This window comes from Schistocerca cancellata, chromosome 4 (assembly GCF_023864275.1).
Source record: "Schistocerca cancellata isolate TAMUIC-IGC-003103 chromosome 4, iqSchCanc2.1, whole genome shotgun sequence".
NCBI classification, from domain to species: Eukaryota; Metazoa; Arthropoda; class Insecta; order Orthoptera; family Acrididae; genus Schistocerca; species Schistocerca cancellata.
This window is the reverse complement of record NC_064629.1, coordinates 768,783,865-768,810,656: the sequence shown is the minus strand read 5'-3', so window position 1 is coordinate 768,810,656 and position 26,792 is coordinate 768,783,865. Positions and strand designations below refer to the sequence as shown.

Sequence of the window (26,792 nt, the reverse complement as noted above, 5' to 3'; positions counted from 1 at the left end):
AGAAATCAATGTGAGACCTACATCTAACGCATCCGTTAGGACAGAGCGGTGAACTCTGGCGTTAATGAGATACGCCAGCAGGCGACCTACGAGAGTGCCTTTGCTGGCAAGCACGACATCGCGAGCAGCGTTCGTGACCATATCGGTTGGATGCTAGACAACTGGAAACCCGTGACCTGCTCAGATGTGTCCCTTTTACACTTGGTAGACCTGATGGTAGGGTGCGGGTCTCACGCAGACTCCACGAAGCCATGGACTCAAGGCACTGTGCAAACTCGTTGAGGCTCCAGAATGCTGTGGGTTGTGTTTACATGGAATGGACTGGGTCCTCTGACCCAGCTGAACCGATCATTGACTGGAGATGGTTATCATGTTCCCAAACAACTATGTCATGTCACCGAGCTACAATCGTTCGCGACTGTTTTGAAGAACATTCTGGACAATTCGAGCGAACGATTTGCCCACCCATATCGCCTGACATGAATGCCATCGAACATTTATGGGACATAATGGAAACATCAGTTCGCTTGCAACGTCGTGCAACGGAAACACTTTCGCAATTACAGACGGCTATAGAGGCAGCATGGCTCAGGTTTTTGCAGGGAACTTCCAGCGACTTGTTGAGACCATGCTTCATCGAGTTGTTGCACTATGCCGGATTAGAGGAGGTCCAACACAATATTAGGAAGTCTCCCATGACTTTTCTCAGCTTAGTGTGATTATACGATGAAAGAAAAAATATTGTTGGTTGCAAAACTGGATTTTATTTTATTTATCCTCGAATGACACGTTTCGTCATATACAAGGCATCTTCAGAAGGGTCTACGTAAAAAATACAACCCTTCATAAATATATCTAGCAAAATTGGATAGTAAGAAAACATAGGCCAACTTCCTGGAAAAATATGGTGTTAAGCACATCGGAGGCCATGCATTCAAATGTCCCATCAGAAAACTGCCGCTGTCAGAATTTGGAAAAACATTGTGCTCTGTCCCAAAAGATAAAAGTTAAAAAAATATCGGAATATGGGCGATAAAATGTTCAGAAACCAGTAAATACTAATGCCCTAAAAGCTCTTAACGCACTCACACAAAATTTAAGAATATGTCAAAAGCAACTTACTGATATAGAAGATGTTAATTACGCGGGAAACGGCGCCCATAACACATGAAAGCCCCAGCAGGTAGTTGCCCTTGTCAGTTTTTTTACCACTCTTTACTGTATGACACCGCCATGGACTGATAAAGTTCTATGTAATTATACTGGTAGTTTTTTCATGCGATGTAAACATCAACAGAAGAAGGTGATGAGCAAATGACAATGTCCTGAAACTTTCTCAACCACCTGTACGGGGAAAATGTTTTGCCACTGCTGACATGAATATGAGTGGCCGCCGTTTTTTGAGATGCTAAACTAGTGCATTCTTGAATCTTTCATTGCAGCACTATCTGACAAATAAATTAACATTTCTGTAATTTATTTTAAGAACAATAGGTTTCTCTTAGCTTCCTTCTCTTAGATATCAGTATTATTTCTGACATCGGCATTAGGAAAACGAAGCGCTTTAACAGACACGTTGCCACAATCGTTATAATCCTGATCACTGCTTTTAGTTAACATGACTCCGTTTCCGTCTTCTACGCTTAGCATTTCCTTTCGTTCTCCAATGCACTTTCATAATTTATTTCACGAAAACCTAAAAAACCTTCATTTATCTTCACGTCACAAAGCCTTCCAGTGACATGATACGAAACTGTGACGTATCTAAGCATCTGAGTTAGTTAATCTCTTTTTGAAGTTTTCTATGTTGTAACTGCAGTAATAGAAAAAAATGGGTCAGCTTTAATGTCATTAATAAGTTTTTTTTCAATTGCAGATGATAGGGCAGTTATTAACTCATTTTGGACTGAAGGGCTGAAGTACTTTCGGGTGTATGTTAGTTTATTAGATCGCGCAATACCGGATCGTACTTTCCGGGAAGTTCGATAGTTGCTAAATGTTTTCACTGTCTGATTTTCCAGCATTATACCCACGTCCCCCGAAAGCAATCTTCTTCTTCTTCTTCTTCTTCTTCTTCTTTCGTTTTGGACACCTTAGGACCATGTTAATTCGCTTCTGCTTCGGTTCTTCTGGTCTTTCTTCTTTCCCAATATTCTTTCATTCTCATACTTTGTAACCTTCTTCGTTCTTCTGTCCAAGATGATTTTGTTCTGGGTCTCGTTCCTTCCTCGAAAGCTTTGAAGGCCTGAATATTTTATTTAAAAATCACCCTGTTGTATCTCTCTGGTTCCTAATTCTCATTTCTTCCAGATCTCTTTGTATCTCTTGGATACATAGTACTTTGGTTTTCTTGTTCATCAGAAATTGTGTGATTCGCCGTGTTAACCTCCCCTGGTCCATTCTGAGGATGTGTCCGAATTCACTGATGACGTCAGAAATTTTTTCTATCTTGGTATACAGTTCCTGGTTGGCTAGGTTTCTAAGTTGACCATCTTCTGTTCTTCGAGGTCCTAATATTCTCCTGAGAAGCTTTCGTTGTATCAGTTATAGCCTCTAGATCACTCCGGTTCTTGCTAAGTTGAGAGTTTCTGCTGCATATAGAGCACCAGGGCGGATAACTGTTTGGTAATGTTTCTGTTTTGCATTTGTCGAAATATTCTTCTTATTTTAGGTGTTGATTGTTAGTTTATATGCTAAGTTCATTTTGTCTATTCGTGCTCCCAATGCTTCTTTTCTGGTCAGTCCAATGTCTATCCATTCTCCAAGGTATCCTGAATTTTTCTTCCTTTTATTGTCATCCACCTAGGAGCTGTCGTGATGTTTGTCATATATCAACATCAGTCTGGATTTCAAACCAGAATTTCCGGTAGCAAAATGTGTCGTCATGTTTCGATACCGGCTACTGTTACCAGCAGTCTTTTCAGCTCAGGTATCTGCGACGCGACCAATGCCACTTGAGGTCTTCTACACGAATTATCTTGATCTAGTTATAGGAAAAAGAATCCTGTAATGTTTGAATACTCCATTAGTAGTGTAGCGCTTGACACAGTCACGTCGATTAAATGTTTGGGCGTAACATTGCAGAGCGATATGAAGTTGGACAAGCATGTAATGGCAGTTGTGGGGAAGGCGGATAGTCGTCTTCGGTTCATTGGTAGAATTTTTGGGAAGATGTGGTTCATCTGTAAAGGGACCGCTTATAAAACACTAATACGACCAATTCTTGAGTATTGCTCGAGCGTCTGGGGTCCCTATCAGGTCGGATTGAGGGAGGACATAGAAGCAGTTCAGAGGCGGACTGCTAGATTTGTTACTGGTACGTTTGATCATCACGCGAGTGTTACGGAAATGCTTCAGGAACTCGGGTGGGAGTCTCTAGAGGAAAGGAGGCGTTCTTTTCGTGAATCGCTACTGAAGAAATTTAGAGAACCAGCATTTCAAGCTGACTGCAGTACAATTTTACTGCCGCCAACTTACATTTCGCGGAAAGACGACAAAGATAAGATAAGAGAGATTAGGGCTCGTACAGAGGCATATAGGCAGTCATTTTTCCCTCGTTCTGTTTGGGAGTGGAACAGGGAGAGAAGATGCTAGTTGCGGTGCGAGGTACCCTCCGCCCCGCACCGTATGGTGGATTGCGGAGTATGTATGTAGATGTAGATGTTAGTTGAATTTTATCTTTGTCCAGGTGGTATATTATCAGCACTATGGCAAGATTCATTAGCTGTAAGGGATAGGAAGAACATCAAAGAGGAACCCGCCGCGAGATTTCATCTGCCATATGCGACATGGAAGGCTCTAAACTAACTTAAAACAGGACTGTCAATATCCAAGACGAACCTCAGGAAATGGGGCTCCACCAGAATCTTTTATTGCTGTACTGTACTTTTATTTATTATGTTGCATTTTAATTATTTTGTATTTCTAATTCCTGGACGTGTAAAATAAATAAATACGAATTATCAGTCCTGCCCTTATTATTATTTCCTATAAAATTATGGAGTTCTTCTTTTAATTTTATGACATGGAAAGGAGGATGGGAACGACGTACTTTGCTTTTCAGTTGCTGCTGTTCCAAATGAGAACCAATCATGTGGCGTAACGTTGTGCTGCTCCCTCGATTTTTTGTGGTTACGAAAGAAAACAGTGCGCCTCGTGCCTTCGGCTCTCCCCGTGGGGCAGCAAGCGCTGTCGGCCCAGAGCTCGGGGAACTGCTGACAGCCACGGCGTTGAAAGCCGGCCCCTACCATCGCTATTCGTTTTGTCAGCCCGCTTTGCTCACTCAGCCGCCTCTCCAGCCTTCCTCTCGAAGGTAAAAGGCTGCTTAGCTAGTACGGCAAATTCCCGTTACTTTACAGCTTTCCTTCCGTATTCACTGTGACTCGTATTCCGTTAGGCGAGTGATAACAGGCCATAGCTTCACATCCGCGCTCGGAGGGTGATTTGCTGCTGATCCATCTCCACCTCTCCGTTCCTCGAGCTTTGTTTTGTCTTGCTGCTATGTTGCCTGATACTGTCTAGTCGCAGCCATTGTCCCTGAAAGTAGAATGCAGTTTTCGCAGTTCTGTCTTTAAGTGATTTATTTCGTAAATTCTATCTGCATACTCTGTTACATTGTGCATGTCTGAATTCTTCTGTTACACTAAGAGGTGTTCTTCAGCAGAAAATTCTCCTCAAACATCGGCATGTGATAGAATACACATGTACCCGACAGAAAGCGTTGTCTAGCAGTAATAATAAATGCGAAGATAAAATTATGAAAGGGAATGCGAAAATAACAGACACCTTTCACTATTTCACACGAGTATTAAGCGAGGGAAAAAATACTGTCATATGCTTAACGCAAGTGTGTAATAGTGAAAGGTGTCTGTTATTTTGCCATTCTCTTTGATAATTGTATCCTCCCCTTAATTATTACTGCTAGACAACGTTTTCTATCAGGTACGTTTGTGATTTATCACATGCTGATGTTTGAGAGAGGATTTTCTGCTGGTCGATTGATTTTATTTTATCCTTCGTTCTTTTGTAGGAATTAACAGCGTCAGTACTTTCTATATACCAAGTCCTATTAGAGACACCTGCATGAGGTGAAAATGCGTCGACTTGGCCGCAAGTTAGAGGGGTATTCGTTTCTTTCTTTCTTTGGGAGCCGCGGGAATGTTCGTTGGATTTCTTTATGCCTGGCTGGCGGACACTAGTCTCAATGGCAGAAGCCAGCCATCGTGCCCTTTTTAAAGGCCTGTTCTTTGACTGGTTCTGCAGAATTCCGTGCAGATCTTTCTATCTGGGTCCTTTCGTTATTCTGAGTGTGTGGAGGAGCAAGACCCGTCCGCACATTTCGGATAGCCGTGGTTTACTCAGCGGTCACGCTCTTCAGCAGAGGCTAGGGATAGGCCAGTTAACACTCATCCATAAGGAACTGACGCCGAGCTCGGCGGGGGGAGGTTGGTGAAATATTTGCTGAGTGACACGCGGAAGCAGCCAGCCGGTGAGTACACAGGTTTCTGATGGGTTGTAGTCTTACCTGTTAAGTCAGGCTGAAATATTATACGTCAGATCGCATTCAAACCTGCTCGTATCAGCATCCTCAGGTGTTGTGATTGATTTGTTCTACTTGCTTTATTTTGAGTGTGAAGATTAATTTCTACCGAATGGAAGTTAGAATCGTGAGACAGAGTTATTGCGCGCTCCTGTAACATTTTGCAGGTTTCCTATGAAACCGCTGACTGATTTTGTAGACGTTCTTTCTAGTAAGTCTTTGCCAGTTCTAGGTGACCATAGTACCAATCCCATTCTCTTTAAAATCAATACTGAGCAAGTTGTATGGTTGTTCTTGTCATGATGTGAGACACCACATGATTGATGGACACTCTGGTCCACTGTACGTGGTTGCAAAGATCACGGGAATACGATTCAAATGAGCCCAAAGAGGCTCGGAATAAAGTAAACTACCCGCGATGCCCTGGATTTTATTGTTGGATGATGGGCTGTCCACCTTTGTTAACTTCAGGGATTTCATATGAGTGCATGACCGTAGATTTATTCTAATAGCCATTCTGCGTAACAAAAGAAGAGGAATATCGTGCTAAATTCCCGTGCTAAATTAACGGGATCCATCCCCCCTTTAGTGTTCGTAAGGGACTGATGTCAATGAGTTTGTCTATGTTTTTGCCTCTATCCCATCTGTTAGCAAACTTTGTGATAGGCGACCAGCTTTATCTGAATGCAGCGACCTTTTCATTTAAGGTGGTCGCATATACTCCCTGTAACATTACTGTCTTATCTAACTTCTTTGTCCGTTTTTAATTAATATGACTTCTGTGTAACTATGCTCTTTGATGTAACTACTAAATAAATGGTTTATTTATTATTTGTGACCCTTTATTTAATTGTAATTAATCGATGAAAGTAATTTTAAAGATAAGGTTCCGTAAAGAATGGAAATGTTAAAAAAGGTGGGATTGGCGGCCCAACTACAAGGCTCTTTTGCGGCAAGAGTCATTCGGTTGCTAGCAGACAAAAGTATTCGCATCTTGTGAACTGAATGGGGCAAGAAGAACAGGAAGATCATATAACACAGCTCGGATGTGGAAATAATTTGGGTTATTATTTATAGCATACCTTTGCTATCTCTTTACTACGTAAAGTATTCAGTTTAAAGCTTCTTCTTCCTAAAATCACAGTATAGTGTTACAGTTACCTGCAAAAAAGCTGCGTTGATTCATAATAGTTAATGGCTAGCAGCCTTGAAGAGCCGGCATAAGGATTAAGTATTATGCCAGTCTGGAAATAACAGTGTTTATAATATTATGTGTATATAGTTAACAGTGTTTCCTATATTTCGTTGTGATTAAAATGTCCAACCTGGATCTGAGTTTACTGATGGATTAGTTTCTGGGTCCCCATGTTAATAGCTGAGCCTGATTTAAATTACGTTTTACAATAACAGTACTCAAAGAGCACAAATTTCATTCTTATAACTTATGTGAACTATAGGAAGCAAATAGCAACAAATAGTAAAACTACACTATATCGAGGAATAACATGTCCCATTTGAGCGAAATAGTATAAGGAAACGAATGTTCCTTGAGAATAAAAATAATCATAAGTACAAATGAAACATTTCAATGACAATATTTTTCAATAATTAAACTGATAAAAGAACCTCATGTCCAGGTTAGCAGTACTCCATCACAACACCATGAGAAAATCATCTACTTATAATGATCATCACCTTACTGCTTCATTATACAGATAGTCAGTGCAACTGTTATGCAGTTGTTGGCAAAACGTTTTAATATTCTTTCTGAGTTATTCATGCCAGACCAATAGTATATTGCTTGCCCAAGTGTACTACTGTCTCGTAGCCCATAAGCAAAAACAGAATTTCAGTATCAAGTAAAGTAACTGCCAATAGTTAATTTTCTTTATGAACAATGCTAGCACGTGGTACTACTTTGCTTATTAGGCTGCCGACCGTTTTCCTTTTACGTAATTACAATTTACTTTATAACTTATAGAATCTTGGTTCGAATCCCGTTTGTTTTGCTATTATTTCCTTTCAATAGTTATCTTCGGAAATACGAAAAATAGCCAATACCTTATTCATAACTGATTCAAGATAAAAATTAAAATCCTTTCACAGGAGTAACATTATCGATGTATTGTTAATTTAGTAAGAGCTGGTAGTGTGGTCTCCTCTCACTCCCTCCCCCCCCCCCCCCCGTCCGCCTCCCCCCCTCCGCCGAGAGTTGTGAGCCATGACACCAGAATTATTCCGTCGTGTATCTAGCCGTAAATGTAGGGCCTAGGTATGTTAAATTAATAAATAAGAATTCTGGATGTCAGTTGTACACGCAGTGAACGCCTTATCTGCACTCGAGGCACTCCCTCCTTTCTGGGATCTGTAAACGGAAGTATGGGGGAGAAACAGACATCAATTAAATATACGCCCCTTTCATGTGGAGTTCCAGCCACAGGATCTCAGCATCACGATTACCCTCCGATGTACGTAGTCAAGAAAGTATTATAAGGTGCACGAATACTAATCAATTAACTTGATTTAGCAGGTCACATGCAATTCTGCTTGCAAGGTGAATGTTCAGCGTTGTCGCAAAGTGTTGTTTGTTGCACGGTGTTTCCTTGTTTGTTGTTTTACATGCACTTACATGTTGTATTGATGTGTTTTCGGAGACACTGTTTTAGTTCTTTTATATATCAACATTTCTTGTAAGTGCAGATTAGGGTAACAATGTTGAAGTAAATTAGGAGTTACGGTATACTTCTCTTTGCAGCAAAGTATTCTGTCACGTTGTGAAAGCCACGATCTTTGCGACACGCTGGCGAAAGAGAAGATACGACGAGTTGTCTACTGGAGCAAACGACATGGCATAGCATAATGTGTTGTATGGCGTCCACGAATTGTGCTGCTAGGAATGAACCCGACTTTCCGGAGATCTAACAGCCTTAACGGACATGGACATAAGTGGATCACAAAGCGAAAGTACACTCCTGGAAATGGAAAAAAGAACACATTGACACCGGTGTGTCAGACCCACCATACTTGCTCCGGACACTGCGAGAGGGCTGTACAAGCAATGATCACACGCACGGCACAGCAGACACACCAGGAACCGCGGTGTTGGCCGTCGAATGGCGCTAGCTGCGCAGCATTTGTCCACCGCCGCCGTCAGTATCAGCCAGTTTGCCGTGGCATACGGAGCTCCATCGCAGTCTTTATCACTGGTAGCATGCCGCAACAGCGTGGACGTGAACCGTATGTGCAGTTGACGGACTTTGAGCGAGGGCGTATAGTGGGCATGCGGGAGGCCGGGTGGACGTACCGCCGAATTGCTCCACACGTGGGACGTGAGGTCTCCACAGTACATCGATGTTGTCGCCAGTGGTCGGCGGAAGGTGCACGTGCCCGTCGACCTGGGACCGGACCGCAGCGACGCACGGATGCACGCCAAGACCGTAGGATCCTACGCAGTGCCGTAGGGGACCGCACCGCCACTTCCCAGCAAATTAGGGACACTGTTGCTCCTGGGGTATCGGCGAGGACCATTCGCAACCGTCTCCATGAAGCTGGGCTACGGTCCCGCACACCGTTAGGCCGTCTTCCGCTCACGCCCCAACATCGTGCAGCCCGCCTCCAGTGGTGTCGCGACAGGCGTGAATGGAGGGACGAATGGAGACGTGTCGTCTTCAGCGATGAGAGTCGCTTCTGCCTTGGTGCCAATGATGGTCGTATGCGTTTTTGGCGCCGTGCAGGTGAGCGCCACAATCAGGACTGCATACGACCGAGGCACACAGGGCCAACACCCGGCATCATGGTGTGGGGAGCGATCTCCTACACTGGCCGTACACCACTGGTGATCGTCGAGGGGACACTGAATAGTGCACGGTACATCCAAACCGTCATCGAACCCATCGTTCTACCATTCCTAGACCGGCAAGGGAACTTGCTGTTCCAACAGGACAATGCACGTCCGCATGTATCCCGTGCCACCCAACGTGCTCTAGAAGGTGTAAGTCAGCTACCCTGGTCAGCAAGATCTCCGGATCTGTCCCCCATTGAGCATGTTTGGGACTGGATGAAGCGTCGTCTCACACGGTCTGCACGTCCAGCACGAACGCTGGTCCAACTGAGGCGCCAGGTGGAAATGGCATGGCAAGCCGTTCCACAGGACTACATCCAGCATCTCTACGATCGTCTCCATGGGAGAATAGCAGCCTGCATTGCTGCGAAAGGTGGATATACACTGTACTAGTGCCGACATTGTGCATGCTCTGTTGCCTGTGTCTATGTGCCTGTGGTTCTGTCAGTGTGATCATGTGATGTATCTGACCCCAGGAATGTGTCAATAAAGTTTCCCCTTCCTGGGACAATGAATTCACGGTGTTCTTATTTCAATTTCCAGGAGTGTACAATGCAGCAGGTGTGTGCCAATGGCTAGCGAAGAAACAGACCGCGGCCAGTAAACCTAAGAACATCAGTAGATAGTGACAGAGATCGTTTAGCCATTCTCAGAGGGCAGGGCGCCTGGCGAATACACAATGATCGTGTAAATCCTAGATCTTCGCACACTCCAGAACGTGGATGAGTCAACCATTTAAAGCACAGAGCAACGAATAGGAAGCGCAAGATGAGAGATTCGAAAAACTTGAAAGAAAAGTAGTTCAGCATAGAATCTGTCATACAGCTAAGTGCTAAGTTCGATGCATCCATAGCTGAAAGTCGAACAGAAACGCAAGAGCTTAGATGACATGTAATGGACGTGAAAACCAACTTAGAGTAAGTGAATCTGTGAAGAGAGGAAGTTAGCGGACAGTTACCTAACATGACTGAGAATCAGTTGGTAGTCACCGAACGCTCGGAGAGTTGTGTGTGGGTAATATAGAAGCTCACGTACGAACGGAAGCGGTAGATCCAACACTAGCGCAGGAATTTTTAAAGAAGTAAATAGGAATAAAATAGAGATGTTACAGAACACGTGTGAACAAGTGAATAGCGAGACGAAGAAGTAAACACAGTGGCAGAGAAATTAGTGGTCCTCATGAAAACTGTAGAACAATTAAGCCGCACTGTGCTGAATGAACTGCACCCAATAACTGTAGGCGGTAGAGCACCTCTGAGGTGACGAAAGGCGTGAATTTAGGCTCTATGGGTGACCGGAGGTGAAGAAGTGATGAGGTAGAAGAGATGCAAGAACCTGAAGCACGATTTTACCGGATTCATGATGAACCAGCACGTGAGAAGTCCGATGACATACCATCGATTATTGGATTTGCGAAAGGTGAAAATCGCAAGCAAGTCATTACAGTTAAAAGTACACTTTATTCCCGGATACCATGGCCGTTTTGCATACTAAAAGGTCGATCGGCCAGTTTGAGAACAGGTTTCTATTAGCCTGGAGTCCATATATAAGGATGAATTTCATATTAGGCGACTTTCGTGATGAAGTAGCGTCTCGAATACGATTTCTGGTAAATGACTACAAAATGTACCGAGAATTCAAGGCCCTTCTCCGCGAATACTGGTCAAAAATCGTGCAGGTTCAAGCCCACAGTAGCATACTGAAGAGAGAGGCGTATAATAAGTCACAACATCATAATGAACTAGAATAATCGCTTCATTCTTGACAAATTGACTGTCTGGTTAATTAACACATTTCGGTGACAAAGGTAATGAGATACCTCCTAATATCGCGTTAGATATATTTTACACGGCGTAGCGCAGCAAATCGACATGGCATGAACTGAACAAGTCGTTGAGAATCCCCTGCAAAAATATTGAGTCATGGTGGCTCTAAGCCATGCTTAATTTGAAAGCGTTGCCGGTCCAGGATTTTGTGCACGAACTGATCTCTTCATTATGTCCCATAAATTTTCGATCGGATTAATATCTGGCGATCTGGATGGCTAGATCATTAGTTCGAACTGTCCAAGATGTTCTTCAAACCAATCGCAAACAACTGTGGTCCAGTGACATCGAACATTATCATCCATAAGAATTCCATCGTTTTTTGGGAGCATGAAGTCCATGAATGTCTGCAAATGGTCTCCAAGTAGCCAGAAATAATCAGGACCTAGTCAACTATATGTAAACACAGCCCACACCATTATGGCGCCACCACCAGCTTGCAAAGCACCTTGTTGATAACTTGCGTCCATGGATTCGTGGAGTCTGCACCACACTCGAATCCTGGCATCAGCTCTTACCAATAGAAATCGAGACTCATCTACGAGGCCACTGTTTTCCAGTCGTCTAGGGTCCAACCGATAAGGTCATGAGCCCAGGAGAGCTGCTGTAGACGATGTGCTGTTAGCAGACTAACTCTCGTCGGTCGTCTGCTGCCATAGCCCATTAACGCCAAATTTCACCGCTTTGTCCTAACGGATACGTTCGTCGTACGTTCCACATTGGTATCTGCGGTTACTTCAAGCAGTGTTCCTCGTCTGCTAGCACTGACACGTCTACGCAAACGCCATTTATCTCAGTCTTTAAGTGAAGACCGTCGGCCACAGCGTTGTCCGTGGTGAGAGGTAATGCCAGAAATGTTGTACTCTCGGCACACTCTTGGCACTATAGATCTCGGAATACTAAGTCTCTAACGGTTTCTGAAATGGAACGTCCCATGCGTCTAGCTCCGATTACTATTCCGCGTTCAAAGTCTGTCAATGCCAGTCGTGCAAGCCTAGTCACATCGGAATCCCTTTCACATGAAACACCTGAGTAGAAACGACAGCTCTTCCTATGCACTGTCCGTCTATACCTGGTGTACACGATACTACTGTTTTCTGGATATGTGTCCGTATCTATCCCACGACATTTACCATCTCAATGTAGTTCTGAGTTTGATTGGACAAGTGGCTGCCTGGTTGAGTAATAGTATGCATTTATTTTGATGTGTCAATAGAGTAGTTACTTTCTAATGAACGTTGAGTCAGTCCCTTCTTATATTTATCAACGACATGATTCTTACTTCTTGTATCTTCCCAAGAACCCATTCTTCTCTTTTAATGTAAGGTACAATTTGTGTCTTGTTCGTCAGCTTAAATGTTTACGAAATTAGATCTGGCTTATGTTCATTGTATGTTTGTCAAACGATTTTCTGGTTATTGTGTGTGGAAGACGACCAATAACTGAGATAGTGTTGGTTTAACTCAAACTGTCCTGATCTCATCGTAGAGTGATAGTGAGAATGTACCTTGACTGGAGAGTGGAGATTTTATGTATAGCTTGAATTCATTATAGTCCATCAACTATAAAGTGCTGTATGAATTACTGTTTACCTTAGTAGGAGGTCGCTGTTAGAGATGAAAACTGAAGAAACCCTAAAGTGAATATTTAGTTGTAATCAGTATGACAGATTACTGTGGTGAATAAAATGAGAAGACTAGGAGATTCCAGGCACGAGTGATGCACCGAGCCGATTAGGAGAAGCGTCAGTCTCAGCACTAGAGTTTATTTGTATTAAGAGGAATAAGTGGAGGGAACAGTAGGATTTTCTGTTAAGGATAAGAAAGAGTTTACAGAGAGAAGCGATCATTTCGAGACCATTCGGAAGAAGGTGCATAAGCAAAGGGCGAAGAAAATCACACAAAAACCCCGCGGAAGGCTGAGCGAGAAACAAAACTAGCCGTAATAAAGGGAGAAGTAAAGATGGGTGTATGAATAGGAAGTGGATGCAACAGTCAAGCAGGAGGTAACGATGCCAACGAGAAAGTAGGTAGAGTAATAAGAGGTAAGTCTTTGCATAATTTCTTTTAAATGTTCTAGGCCTTTTCTGTTTGGTGGTTGTTACTTTTATCTACGACGGCCGTTCAATAAGTAATGCCCCACATTTTTTCTCTCAGACAATATTTATTGTTAAGAGTCAGAATTTGGTGATAATAAACATCAACATGTCTAGTCCATGTCCTATTTCTCTACGTAGTCTCCATCACGTTATATGGCCGTACGCCAACGTTGTGGAAGAGCATGTATCCCCAGCTGGTAAAAACTCTTGTCATGTAAGCGTAGCCATGTTTTCATAGCATGACTGACACTCTCGTCACCTTCAAAGTGTGTTCCCCATAGAGAATCTTTAAGCAGCCGAAAGAGATGGAGAAATGGAAAACAGGGGGTGCCAGGTCTGGACTATAGGGTGGATGCGGCAATGATATCCAACCCAATTTGGCGATGTGTTCCTTGGTTCTCAGACTTGTGTGTGGGTGTGCATTATCCAGTTGGAGCAAGATTTCTGCTGGATTCTTGTCCGATCGAAAGCGTCGGAAACGGTTCTTGAGTTTATTCAGAGTCTTCACGTATGTCCCTGAATTGATGGTTGATCCCCTTGCCATAACATCCATGAGACTCGAACTCGGGACCTTTGCCTTTCCCACGAAATGATAAGGTCCCGAGTTCGAATCTCGGTCCGGCACACAGTTTTAATCTGCCAGGAAGTTTCAATCAGGATTCTCGTCCGAGAGCCACCTCTACGAAGTCGCTGTCGTTCGCTTCTTACTTTACGACCGTGGGCACTGCTAGATTTGGACTTACGGTGTTTATGGCCTCCTCTCCGAAGAAGACAGGGACTCTGTCGTTATGGCAGAGTTGTGGACTTACAAATTTATTCCTGTTTAACAATCAGACGGCTGCACACTTGATTTAGAAAGTTGTGGTCTCTATGGGACTTAAACTGTGTTCATTCAGTTCCACTTTAAAAATGAGTATCCTAAGGGAAAATTGCTTTTAAAATGAGTGTGTTTAATTAACTTAAACTCACTGACAATCTAACCATACTTCAGCCAGCAGAAGTATTATCGTTCTGTTTCAAGATGGGACTATTTTTTCAATCCATATGGAGTAGAGATGTTATTCATCCTTAATAAATAAATTTATTTAATCATCGCTACTTGTATATTTTTTGTGCAGCCGTCGCTGGACATATTATGAACCACCTACCATGGACAAAAATTATCCACTGATGTGCGTATGATGAGCTGGCTAAATCAACGATAAGAGACAGTGTAAATGCCTGCACCGCAATCTTAGAAAAAGATGTCGAGTATCTTCGCACGTAAACATTCAGATTTTAAATACCGGTGTCAAAGATGCCCTAATCCCGTGAGTGCCCCCAAGACATGGTGCAATACAGTGTAGTCATCAGCTGCACATATCTTCAAACCCTCTCTCATCTGAACAAGTGTGCAATATGTTGCCGAGATCAATTTTTGCTTAAGATGCCTCAGTGATAGGCTGAAGTGTTTAACAGATATATTAAGAGCGCCATACGATACAGGAAAGAAATTCAGTGTAATCTGTGCTTCCATTCTACTTGTTCCTTAAATTTTGTGCCAGAGCTGGTCATGGTGGTTTTCTGCCTTCGTGATAATCTTTCCACCCCATTTTTGGTAACTAATATATAAGTATGTATTCACATTCATAACCTAGATTTTACTTTTTGCGTAGTTAAGTTGATTTGTGTGGTTTGTGTCTTACTCTCAATATACTTTCATGTGTTTTCTGATTTCTTTATACGGATGTTAAAGAGTAGAGACCTGTCGTTTAAGCCTTTCAGACCTCACTACAACCTTGGATCATAATTCCGTTAGTTTTGCAGTATCATTTTTGAGTGTTTCGTGTGTTACGCGTTTGATAATTCCTCGTCTTAGGATGTCAATGTGCAGAAGCTTCTATTAAATTTGTGCGTCTTTTATGTCATTGCATTACCATTTCGTTGTATTTCTACGGATTTGTTTTGTCTGTAGTAGATGTGTGTTTTTAAAATGATTGTAAAGAGGATTGATACAAATCAGATTTCTTCTTGTACACTGAGTGAACATATCACCGGACTTCACTGAAGATACTTTGTGTTGTTTGTACCCTTAGTCGACTGTGAGATGTGTCTGTATTCTTAGCGTTTTCAAAAATGCTATTAGATTAGATTAGATTAATACTAGTTCCATGGATCATGAATACGATATTTCGTAATGATGTGGAACGAGTCAAATTTTCCAATACATCACATAATTAAGTTAATTTAACAACATAATTAAGTTAATATAACAATTTCTTTATTTTTTGTTTTTTTTCTTAATTTATATCTAAAAATTCCTCTATGGAGTAGAAGGAGTTGTCATTCAGAAATTCTTTTAATTTCTTCTTAAATACTTGTTGGTTATCTGTCAGACTATTGATACTATTTGGTAAGTGACCAAAGACTTTAGTGGCAGTATAATTCACCCCTTTCTGTGCCAAAGTTAAATTTAATCTTCAATAGTGAAGATCATCCTTTCTCCTAGTATTGTAGTTATGCACACTGCTATTACTTTTGAATTGGGTTTGGTTGTTAATAACAAATTTCATAAGAGAATATATATACTGAGAAGCTACTGTGAATATCCCTAGATGCTTAAATAAATATCTGCAGGATGGTCTTGGGTGAACTCCAGCTATTATTCTGATTACACGCTTTTGTGCAATAAATACTTTATTCCTCAGTGATGAATTACCCCAAGATATGATGCCATATGCAAGCAATGAGTGAAAATAGGCGTAGTAAGCTAATTTACTAAGATGTTTATCACCAAAATTTGCAATGACCCTTATTGCATAAGTAGCTGAACTCAAACGTTCCAGCAGATCATCAATGTGTTTCTTCCAATTTAATCTCCCATCAATGGACACACTTAAAAATTTTGAATATTCTACCTTAGCTATATGCTTCTTATTAAGGTCTATATTTATTGATGGCGTCATACCATTTACTATACGGAACTGTATGTACTGTGTCTTATCAAAATTCAGTGAGAGTCCGTTTACAAGTAACCACTAAGTAATTTTCTGAAAGACATTATTGACCATTTCATCAGTTAATTCTTGTTTGTCAGGTGTGATTACTATACATGTATCATCAGCAAAGAGAACTAACTTTGCCTCTTCATGAATATAGAATGGCAAGTCATTAATATATATTAATAACAACAAAGGAACCAAGACCGACCTTTGTGGAACCCCATTCTTGATAGTTCCCCAGTTTGAGGAATGTGCTGATCTTTGCATATTATGAGAACTGCTTATTTCAACTTTCTGCACTCTTCCAGTTAGGTACGAATTAAACCACTTGTGCACTGTCCCACTCATGCCACAATACTTGAACTTGTCTAGCAGAATTTCATGATTTACACAATCAAAAGTCTTTGAGAGATCACAAAAAATCCCAATGGTTGGTGTTCGGTTATTCAGATCATTCAAAATTTGATTGTTGAAAGCACATATGGCATTTTCTGTTGAAAAACCTTTCTGGAAACCAAATTGACATTTTGTTAGTACTTCATTTTTACAGGTATGTGAAGCTACTCTTGAATACATTACTTTCTCAAAAATTTTGGATGAAGCTGTTAGAAGGGAGATTGGACGGTAATTGTTGACATCAGATCTATCCCCCTTTTTTATGCAAAGGTATAACGATAGCATATTTCAGTCTACCAGGGAAAATACCCTGTTCCAGAGAGCTACTACACAGGTGGCTGAGAATCTTACTTATCTGTTGAGAACAAGCTTTGAGTACTTTGCTGGAAATGCCATCGATTCCATGTGAGGATTTGCTTTTAAGCAAGTTTATTATTTTCCTAATTTCAGAGGGAGATTTCAATTGTATCAAATTGCATAGGTATGGCCTCTTCCATTAACAGCCTAGCATCTTCTAATGAACACCTGGATCCTGCTATATCCACAACGTTTAGAAAATGATTATTAAAAATATTTTCAACTTCTGACTTTTTGTTCGTAAAGTTTTCATTCAATTTGATGGTAATTCTGTCTTCCTGTGCTCTTGGTTGACCTGTTTCTCTTTTAATAATATTCCAAATTGTTTCAATTTTATTATCAGAGTTGCTGATATCAGACATGATACACATACTACTGGATTTTTAATAACTTTTCTTAATATAGCACAGTAGTTTTTATAATGTTTGATTGTTTATGGGTCACTACTCTTTCTTGCTGTCAGATACATTTACCCTTTCCAGTTTCAAGATATTTTTATACCCTTAGTAAGCCAAGGTTTGTTACATGGTTTCTTACGAGTATATTTAACTATTTTCTTGGGGAAGCAGTCTTCAAATGCATTTACAAAAGTGCCATAAAATAAATTATGTTTTAAATTGGCATCAGGTTCACGGTACACCTCATCCCAGTCTAACTGCTGTAGGCTTTCCCTGAAATTTGCAATTGTTAAATCGTTGACTGAACGTACTACTTTGGAGGACTGTTTAGTACTGCTGAATGGAGCTATGTCATATATTGTAACTAGCTGCGCACCATGATCAGAAAGACCATTCTCAACAGGCTGAGAATTTATCTGGTTAAACTTATCTTGGTCTATAAAGAAGTTATCTATCAGTGAGCTGCTATCCTTTACCACCCGAGTACGAAAATCAACTATTGAAAGTTTGTTGTGTCCTGTCTACACCTACCTCTGCTTGAGGCTCATCAGTTTCTAACTGAAGCAACAGGTCAAACTTAGTTTTGACATTCACTACAAAACTGTCAGACTTAGTTCTAGGCCTGGTCCTTCTGTTACCTGTTGCCACTTCCCACCTCTCTTTGCCCTTCTCCCTCCTTAACCTGTCCAGATCTTCCATAGCCTGATCTACCTCAGCCTGAAGGGCAGCAGTTTTCCCCTCCTGTTCCACTATCTTCCTATCTCTGCTGCAAATCCTACATAACCACTGATGAGCCTGATCCACTTTCCCGACACCCACGCCACTGCAGTCTCCCCAATGAAAGAAACTACTGCATCCATCACACCAAACCCCGGAACTAACAATTCTACGGAAAGTCAGGCACTTCTCACTCATGGCAAAAATAATACTTTAGCTAGAATAAATCAATTAAATTACCGAAAATCAAAAAAGACGTTACAAGAATTAAGCCTATTCACAAATGTATGTAAGCAAGTTTCTGATTTAAAATTCCTCTGTTTTTCTGAGATCTGTATTAAAACAATGAAGGTATACGGCATTTATTATATATTTCTTCCGATGGAATGAAAAAAAGAACAATTAAACGAGATACTTTAAGTTTGATTCTCCAAAAACGTTACGAGAATTAGGTCTATTCACAAATGTATATAAGCAAGTTTCTGATATAAAGTTACGCTGTTTTTCTGAAATCTGCATTAAAACAATGGAGTTATACGCTATTTACGGTAGTTTACTTATTTGTTACCGAGAAACTAGTCAAATTACCGTGAAACAAGAAACAAACACATTTACAAAATTTAAGCCTAAACGCGACTTCGCGAAGTTACGATCTTTTCGTGTTTTCTGAAAAAATACGCAAAGAAAAGTGAAACATTTAACGGCAAGACTAAACGATACACTAATGCACGTATGTAATTTGTTTCCGGTGTTAAACTAAATTATATTCCTGTCTAAATCACTTAACTTTCTGGAAATAGTTTCTGGCGTCACTTACTCCGCGGCCATCTTGGAACTCGAGTGCACTACCAACACGAATAATTTCATTTTTATATTGTTTCGACAAACTTCTTGCAGATAAATTGTATGATTCTTTGCTTTTCGTGTAATTCCGAAATGACATGGTCGAGCTTGAAGATCCTACAAGCATACTGACGAAAAGTAGAAACGTAGTTAATAGTTCATAAAAAAAGACGAATTTTATGCTGTGGATCTAGAGTCCCATCCGTCCCTATAATGTTGTACCCTGAGATGCAAGGCTAAATAAAATTCCGTTGATCCTTATCCTTTATGAAAACCGTGAGACTATAGAAAGTTTTCTCCTGTCGTCGGATAGAAAAAAGGTGTTCGTTAATTTCATATACCCTTTTATAATTTTATCTTTCCCTGAATTATTACTGCTAGACAATGTCTTCTGTCAGGTACATTAGTAGTCTATCAAATGTCGATGTTCGGAGGAGGATTTTCTGCTGAGCAATTGATTTTATTTCATTTTGTTTTCTGTCACGGGACGCTCAGCCCTTTTCATATACCGAGTCCCAGTGAAGTGACCTGGATGAGATGCGATTATAGTGACTTGGCTACAAATTACGCTAATATCCGTTTTCATCTTTCTTTGGGAGCCAGGTGGGAAGTTCGTTGACCATTCTTTATGCCTAGCTGGCGGGAAAATGTCTGAGTGGCTGAGGCCAGCCTTACAGCCTTTTATAAAACTAAGTCCTTTGATTGGATTTTTGTAGAACTTTCTCGAACCTTTTGTTGTTCTGAGAGAGCCAAGGAGCAATGGGGCCCGTACATTTTAACCAGCCCAGATTGTCTTAGTGGCCTATGCTTTTTAACATACGCTAGGGATTGGCCAGTTACCATCCATCCATAAAGAACTGACCCTGAACTCAGCGCCTGCGGGACGTTGGTGAAAATTTCGCTCAGAGATACTCGGAAGCAGGCAGCCGCAGAGTAAACATGTTTTAGCTGTTAAGTTGGGTTGAAATTTTATACATTAGGTCATGTTTAAGCCTATTGGTATCAGCGTCATCAGCTGTGGGAAGGGATTCGTTTCACTTGTTTTATTTTGCATGTTAAGATTAGCCGGCCGGAGTGGCCGAGCGGTTAAAGGAGCTACAGTCTGGAACCGCACGACCGCTACGGTCGTAGGTTCGAATCCTGCCTCGGGCATGGATGTGTGTGATGTCCTTAGGTTAGTTAGGTTCAAGTAGTTCTAAGTTCTAGGGGACTTATGACCACAGCAGTTGAGTCCCATAGTGCTCAGAGCCATTTGAACCATTTTGTTAAGATTAATTTCATTCGTGTGTAACATAGAAGCACGAGTTCGAGTTATTGTGCACCCCTGTAATAAATTGCGTGGTTGCTATGAAAACAGTGGCTAGGTCCCGAGTTCGTGTCTCGGTCCGGCACACAGTTTTAATCTGCCAGGATGTTTCATATCAGCGCACACTCCGCTGCAGGGCGAAAATCTCATTCTGAAAACAGTGGCTAGTTTTGTAGACGTTCTCTCTCGCTAGGTGGCCGTAGTACCAGTTCCGTGCTGTTGAAAATCAACGCTGGGCGGGTACTATGATTACTCTTGCCACATTATCGGATATTAGGTGGTTGCTGGCTACTCTAATTTCCATTGTAACCTACATAGTTGAAAGATGTCAGGTCTGTGTGTCAGCTGAGCCCGACTAGTCATGGTGTAAAGTAAATTATCCGCGGCTCCCTGGAATTAATTGTAGTTTAGGATGATGGGTTGTCAACTCTTGTTAACTTCTTCGTCTTTGGAATTTCTATCTGAGTGCCTGTCCATAGATTTATCTTAGCATCTAAGGCGCTGCAGTCATGGACTGTGCGGCTGGTCCCGGCCTCCTGTGGGTTTCTCTTCGTTGGGGGAGGAGAAGCATTTGCTGTTCCTAGACACCGATTAACACTCCAGAAGAATGGTTCGTTTGAGTGTGTCTGACAGTGATTAGTATCCAGAGAGAGATTAATCGTAATCTACGTATTTTTTCCGTAAATAATGCAGATATCTTCTCAGCACGTTAAATAATAGACCTGTTGCATTTTCTAAGTGTTCTTTCAATAAATCGTGATCTTTGATTTCCTTTCCTCACAACATTATCTATGTGATCGTCCAAATCTAACTTGTTCGTAACTGTAATCCCCAGGTATTCAGTTGAATTTACAGTCTTCAGATTTGCGTGATTTATTGTGTAACCGAAATGTAATGGATTTCTTATAATTCTCATATGGGTAACATCACACTTTTCATTATTCAGAGACAACTGTCGCTTTTCGCACTATACAGATATCCTGTTTAAATCATTCTACAATTGGTTTTGATATTCTGATGATCTTACTAGACGGTAAATAACAGCATCATGCGAAAACAGTCTAAAAGGGCTGAACAGATTATCTTCTAAATCGCTTACTTAGTTTATGAACACCAGAGGGCCTATTAGACTTCCTTTTGGTACGTCAAATATCACTTCTGTTTTACTCGACGATTTTTGTCAGTTGAGCGGTTCTAGGCGCTTCGGTCTGGAACCGCGCTGCTGCTACGGTCGCAGGTTCGAATCCTCCCTCGGGCATGGATGTGTGTGATGTCCTTAGGTTAGTTAGGTTTAAGTAGTTCTAAGGCTGGGGGACTGATGACCTCAGATGTTAAGTCCCATAGTGCTGAGACCCATTTGAACAATTTCTTATTTTTCGTCACCTACTACGAACCGTGACATTTTTGACAGGAAATCACGAATGCATTATCACAACTGAGACGATATTCCGTAGGTAAGCATTTTTATTTTAATTCACTCGTGAGAACAGTGTCAAAAATCTTCTGAAAATCTGGAAATATGCAATCAATTTAAGATCATCTGTCGATAGCACTAATTATTTCATGTGAATGAAGAACTAGTTGTGTTTCACAGAAACAATATTTTCTGGAGCGTTGTTGAATATGTGTCAATAGATCGTTTTCTACGAGGTAATTTATAACGTTCGAATTTCCTGCTACAAATCTTCGTCAGTGATATGGAACTGCAATTGATTACGTTACTCCTATTTCTCTGATTTACAGACCCAGCTCACTGATGTCGATTTGCAGTACGATTATACTGTTCTCGAAGATTATTAATGATTATAGTGTACATCGGGACGAAACAGTAGATGAAACGCAGCTTGATGTTGTACATGGGCTATATCTAGTTATAAAAGAATGTCATGAGTGTTATAGAGGGACGGCAAGATTTTGGAATCCAACACTTCCTTAAGATGAACTTGCTCTTTGAAAATGAAGTACTGAAGACAAAATCGTGTTCACCCTTGAGATCACTTGTGTGACGATTTTAAAACTAGAAATGGCTCGGCTCTCTTGATATATAAGCCAGCATCTCTAGATGACGAATCTTGCAGGTCTGCTTCTTGGCTAGATACCTCACCAAATGGATATTTGAATACAGTAGACCTCGATTTTAGCGACATGTAGTTTACATTCCCGAAATCGATGCATCACCTGCTGATCCAGTTCAAACCAAAGGCATTCAGTGTTTAACAATGTGAGGGGTCTTCTCAATTGGAGGGAACAAGTCACACGCAGTTAATATCCATTTCAGTTTGTTACAGACAGACACGTGTTTTGGAAATTGTATTTTGGGGTAGTCAGCTGAGCGTAGCTTTTTCATTTTATCTTGAGGCAGAATACTTCATTTTTATAGCGGTTGTGCGTGTTTCATGTTCTAAAGGAGAGGTGATAACCAGATCTAGGCGTCTTACTGGCCACTCATTGTTCTCCGTATTTTCTACCGCTTTAGTATTCAGAAAACGGCGTTTTTAGAGGAACGAATGTCGTTTTTTCACACACACACACACACACACACACACACACACACACATATATATATATATATATATATATATATATATATATATATATATATATATATGCTACTGTTGTTCTACTGATCTTTGAAGATTTTCTACACGTGACAAGATTTTGTTGACAGTAGTTGATTGTAACCAGCATGAGAATATGTCCATCTCTCTTATTAAGAGCAAACATCCACTTGACAAGCGTAACAAGAGTTCCTCCAGACATGCTGAGCAACTTTTATAACATGATAAAAATTAACATAGCGTGTGTTTTTTGTTTTGTTTGTTTAGTCTGAGAGGCGTGTACTCGTGTGCCTAAAAAGTGAAGAAGAAAGGGACAGGAAGGAGACGAAAGCTAAAACATTTCCCGTTTCATTCATGCCACAAGCTTAATTTGAATGTCGTCTACTCACTTACACGCAGCTGTAGGGCGTGCTTAACTGAAGAAATTCATTCTACCTGTTTTTCATAATGTATTCGCTGAGGCCCCCTGTAATCAGAGGAGACCGTCGTTGTTCTTAGGCCGCGGACGGCCTGTGTGGAATTTATGCAGTTGCTTTGGAGAGCTAATGGCTCTCTGCCAACTGACGTACTGGTCCCGAGGGGGAATCATGTCGAAGAACACCGGGAACGTTTTCATCGAGCCGACGTTCAGCTTCGGTGACCTGTACACACCTTGATATGGGTGCGTTAGCTCTATCTGCCACACATTCATACAATTAGAAACGTTATTGTTAAGTACAAAACGAGATCCTGAAAGGGTGTCGAAGTCATTGGAAGTCAAAGAAGTTTTTGCAAGTTTACTCCATTTCTGAAATACAGTGATCTATTGACTTACCATAATCCAAATCAATGCGACTAATATTAAGGAAATAGTAATTTCCAGAGTGTCACAAACGATCAGTCCTCCTTAGACGTTCAGTATTGTGTGCTTGAAAGCGGCAGACTTCCAAACTTCCAACTAAGAAACGAGGAAAAAGGAAGAAAGAAAGGTTTAACACGTCATCAGTGACGAGATGATTGGAGCTGGACAAATATCTATGATTAACCAAGGCCTGACAAGTCGATAGTAATAAGCCTGTCTTTTTCATGGGAACCATCGTCGCATTTGCATTAGTTGATGTATTGTAATTACGGAGAACCTTAATCTGCATGTCCGGACCGGGCTTCGAAAGATGATCCTCCCGAAAATAACTCCAGTGTCGTAACCGCAGCAGCATCTCGCCCAGTAAACAACAACTGAAAGATACTGTACCGATTCATTATGCTGTACAAAAGTAAAAACTCGTCAGTATGCACAGATTGGTTCCTGCAACAACTGTTTTCGCTACAAAACAAAACAGTTAAGCGTGAAGAACAAGTATTATCAAAATTGTGCCGTGAAGTTACGAAGTCACTGCAATCGAAAGTAAACGTATTGGTTCTCAGTTTGGGTGTGACGGCCTTATCTTTTAGCCTTTGCGTCACTTTCATTCCATGCTCGTCACATCAGATATAATCATAACACTATGCTGTACATACAATCACACCCTCATCCACACCAAATACATCATAAACATGAAAATCTTTCCGACCATGATCATATAAAGAAACTACTGCTCGAGCCCCATGTTACTCCGCAGTACGTACTTTTATAGCCCCTGTATTCACTCCATTTTTGCAACAAAACTGCAGGAGGTAGACAACAGTATGGAAACACCACAAATACAACATATTACCATGCCTAATACGGTGTGGAAACATCGCTGTCATTCAAAACAGCTTCCACTTTTCTGGGAATGGTAAATGTAAGTGCTTCATGGTATTCAACAAAATTCTATATCTTTCTTCCTGCAAAATTGTGGCAAGTACAGGTGAAAAAGATGGAAGTGAAGAGTGATAGATGCGTATCAGGCTGTTGTTGGACTGACGCATCTCTGTATGAAGATGTATCTGTCGAAGAACAGATACCATCTTCATATTGATACCACTGGTGATCTTCCAGCTCTCTAGGAATGAAGTTACAATGAAATCCGAACCATTACATGCTTAGAGGCGTTGATAAATATCAAGGGGGACAGTTGAAAATGTTTGCCCTGACTAGGACTCGAACCCCTCTTCTCCTGCTTACATGGCAGACGCTCTAGCCAACTATTTTTTTCATTTTGTTCGATATAGCTCGTTGCGTTTGGTCTGGGTGGACGTCACAAGACATCCGTTCGAGTTGATCGTCGATTTTTACAGACAGCACGCAGACCTCTGACCGAACACGCTGAGCTATCGTGCCGGCTCCAATTGAGCCACCGAGCACAACGACGATAGTGCGACTGCAGGACCTTATCTCTGACACGCTCCCCGTGAGACCCATATTTCCAACTTACTGTCCACACACTGTACTCATTACTCGCGGCAGTCAGTCTACCGATTTCCGTTAAGAGTTTGAGCAATGCGAGTGCACCCGCACTGAAGAAGATTATTGGCCGGTAAGCCTTATCTATATGAAGATGGTGTCCGAAAGAACAATCTTCACATAGATAAGGCTTGCCGGCCAATGATCTTCTTCAGTGCGGATGCACTCACATTACTCAAACTCTTACAAAAATCGGTAAATTGAGTGCCGCGAGTAATGAGTATAGTGAGCAGGGGCACTACAAATTTAATGTGTGGACAGTAAGTTGGAAATGTGGATCTCACGGGGAGCGTGCCAGAGAAGTCCCTTCAGTCGCATTATTCTCTGTGTCCTCTGTTTCTCATCAGTCTGCTTTAGGCGGTGGCGCGGCACGGACCTGTTGTCCCGGCCGCGGGCGTGCAAGGACGAGAAAGTGTTTACACCGCTGGTACTCGCGCGTGTTGTTGTCTGAATAGATCACCATGGCAGACAATTTTAGAAAGACTACGCTCCAATTTACGTTTGACGACGAATGTGCCAGACCCAAGGCTTTCGAAATAGAGCATTTTTTGAGGGAAGAAGTTCGTTTACGTGCTACAGACCTAATTGGAATACACCTATCCATTTTTAAGCAGTACAATGTACGTCAAGATGGCCGATGAAGCTGCGTGTGAAAGAACTCTCGCCGCTGCTCAAAGAGGATTTAAATTTCGACACTCTGATGGCCATATCAGCGATGTAACAGTAGCTCCTTCAGGCTTAGTGTGAGGGTCATTAGGATATTTGAACTGCCATTTGAGGTACCAGAATCGATGGTTACCTAATCGCTACGACCATATGGAACGGTACTCAGTCATACGCCTGAACGCTGGGAAAGTTTTAGCAACTATACTGTGCTAAACGGCGTATGACAGGTGCGGATCGTCCTTAACAAACATATACCTTCTTATTTATACATTGGAGGATGTCGAGCTATTGTGATTTACGATGGCCAGCCACGCACATGTTCTAGCTGTGTTGGAGAATTACATATCCGCTCGGAGTGCAACAACCCCGCGTCATGCAATTGCCACATGGAGAGGCGTCACAGCGAGAAGTTCGACACACAACTGCCGATGACGTACGCGTCGGTGGCCCGCCGATAGTTGTTGCCAAGTTCGGAGCGTGACAAAGACGTGTTGATGCAAGAGTAGACCGAGTTAAGGGAGCAAGGAGGTGACGCGGAGAATGCCCCTAGACCGATGACACATCAGATGGGGAGGAACCTTCCGAACCCTCACATGTTGCACTCGCCGTGGAAGGCGAGGTCGAGACAGTGGCACCAGCAACGGACCAACAAACGCTCGACGAACACAGTGAGGCGTCGCCTACGGCAGCAGAGGGCAGGGCACGCAAACAATGATCGCCGAAGCGTCGCAAAAAGCGTCGCCATAGTTCGGGTGACACGTCCCCCCCTAGCCTAGGGGACACGGAAGTTATCCTAGCCGAAGAACTATTTGACACGGAACACGTGCCTTTAAGAGGGCGCTGACAGGATTCCTTCAGATGGTGACCGGAAGTCCTGCCTTTCAGACGGTCCCTCTTCATT

The 26,792-nt window shown here is 41.8% G+C and overlaps 1 protein-coding gene across 1 annotated transcript in view; it reads right to left on the bottom strand.

The window, feature by feature from the left end:
* The window catches only part of LOC126183736 (uncharacterized), a 1,106,726-nt gene that overhangs the window by 426,587 nt on the left and 653,347 nt on the right, over positions 1 to 26,792 (bottom strand). The gene's annotated exons all lie outside the window — the stretch shown is intronic.